Below are 2,500 nucleotides of genomic sequence, written 5' to 3'. Positions count from 1 at the left end.
CTCTATCTCTTTCTCTCTCTCTCTTTCTCTTTCTCTCTCTCTCTCTCTTTCTTTCTTTCTCTCTCTCTCTCTCTCTCTCTCTCTCTCTCTCTCTCTCTCTCTCTCTCTCTCTCTCTCTCTCTCTCTCTCTCTCTCTCTCTCTCTCTCTCTCGCTCGCTCGCTCGCTCTTTCTCTCTCTTTCACTCTTTCTCTCTCTATCTATCTATCTATCTCTCTGTCTCTATCTCAGATAAATAGAGAGAATGAGAAGAAGAGAGAACGAGAGATAGATGGAGAGAGAAGAAGAGAAGGGAAGGACAAAAGTGACAGAAAGATAGACTGAGTATGTAAGAAAGAGAGAGAGAGAGACAAACAGAGACAGAAATAGCAAAAAAAAGCGAGCACTATTCGCGCTGAAACCCTTGCAGAAGACGCGGCCATTTACGGGGACGAGGCGGAGGTCTCGCTGTTGCTTCGGGTCGAGTCTTCTCCTTGTTTGAGTTATAGTCGGGCCTTTATTTAGCACTTAAGAAAAAAGAAAGAAAAAAAAGATAGAAAAAAGAATGGTTTTGGGTCTCAACTTTCGTCTTCGTTACTTTGTTCATCATCTGTTGATTTTTTATTTATTTATTTAATCATTTTTTAGGTATTTGTGGTGTTTTGTTATTTGTGGTGTTATTATTATCATTGTTGTTTTTGCTATTTTAACTGCTTTTGTTTTTGTTATTTTATGTTTCTGATTATTATTGCCATTTCTGTTATTTTCATTGCTTGTATTTTTGTTATTTATTGTTTCTGTTTTATTTCGTTGTTTGTGATTTTTCTCTTTTTTTCGGGTTGGTTTCTGGTTTTGCCTCTATCTCCCTGTTTATGTTTTTGGTCTTGTTATCTCGCCATTTATCATATTTTTTGCTGTTGATTTTATCTCCCTTTCTTTTATTTGGATATTTTTTTCCTATTTTCTATTCTGTCATCTCATGTATTCGTTTATATTTTCTCTTTTCTCTTTCTGTTATCATTTGTCTGTGTCTTCTTCTGTGTCCATCTGTCTGTCTGTTTGTCTATCTGCCTCATCTCTCCCTCTCTATCTTCCTCTCTTTCTCCCTCGGACCCTCTCCCTCCCCCATTCCCCTACCTCTCCCTTTGTTACTTTTCCCCTGTCCCCTCCCCTCTTGCTCCTCCATCCCATTCCCCTCTCTCCCTCCCTCTTCCTCTCCCCCTCCCTGATCTTCCCTCCTCCACTCTCTCTCCCTCCCCTCCCTTTTCCCTTCTCCTCCCTCTTCCTCTCCCCCTCCCCCCTCTCTCTCTCCCTCTCCCTCCTTTCTCTTACCTCTCCCTCTTCCTCTCCTCCTCCCTCCTCCCTCCTCCCCCTCCCACCCTCCCCCCCTTCCCTTCAAGGACTCAACTCCCCTGAGCCGAACAACAATCTGCTTTTGTTTTGGCAATAATCGCTTTTAAGGACACCCCCTCCAACCCCCCTTCCCCCACCCCCTCCTCCCACCCCCGCCCGCGCATCCTGTTCTGGCGTTGGGTCGACAGCACGCCCATTTTCGGCGCCGGCGTTCGGGTCATTCATTCGCTCTCGCTTGTGGGCGGTGGGCGGTGGGCGGGGGTGTGTCTGCGGGTTTATGTTGTGTGGATGTATGTGTTTATGTGTGTGTGTGTTTGTGACTGTGTGTGTGTGTGTGTGTGTGTGTGTGTGTGTGTGTGTGTGTGTGTGTTTGTGACTGTGTGTGTGTGTGTGTGTGTGTGTGTGTGTGTGTGTGTGTGTGTGTGTGTGTGTGTGTGTTTGTGACTGTGTGTGTGTGTGTGTGTGTGTGTGTGTGTGTGTGTGTGTGTGTGTGTGTGTGTGTGTGTGTGTGTGTTTGTGACTGTGTGTGTGTGTGTGTGTGTGTGTGTGTGTGTGTGTGTGTGTGTGTGTGTGTGTGTTTGTGACTGTGTGTGTGAACGTGTTTATGAGTTTCTCTCTGTCTGTCTGTCTGTCTGTCTCTCTCTCTCTCTCACACTCTCTCTCTCTCTCTCTCTTTCTTTCTCTTTCTCTTTCTCTTTCTCTCTCTCTCTCTCTCTCTCTGTGTGTGTGTGTCTGTGTGTGTGTGTGTGAACGTGTTTATCAGTTTCTCTCTCTCTCTCTCTAGCTCGCACTCTGCTTCCCCATCACCCCTCCACCTCCTCTCCACCTCCTTCCCTTTCTTTCCCCTTTTTCCCACACCGATTTATCATCTCCTTTACCCCTATACTTTATCTTCTTCATTCCCTATTCTTTTTCATCATCTCTTTTTCCTCTTCCCATTTTATCATTTCGTCTCGGTCCTTCCGTCTCTCTTCCTTCATCTTCCTTTTCCCTCACTCCCCTAAACTCCCTTTTCCATCCTCCTCACATTTCTCCCTCATCAACTCTCTCACTCCCTTCCACGTCTCCCTCCTTCACCTCCCTCATTATCCCCACCCTTCCCTCCCTCCCTCCAATCCTTCCCTCACCTCCCTCCCTCCCCACCCTTCCCTCCCTCCCCCATCCTCCCCT

Source organism: Penaeus vannamei, chromosome 40, assembly GCF_042767895.1.
Source record: "Penaeus vannamei isolate JL-2024 chromosome 40, ASM4276789v1, whole genome shotgun sequence".
Taxonomy (NCBI): domain Eukaryota; kingdom Metazoa; phylum Arthropoda; class Malacostraca; order Decapoda; family Penaeidae; genus Penaeus; species Penaeus vannamei.
Note: the sequence above shows the minus strand (reverse complement) of the source record.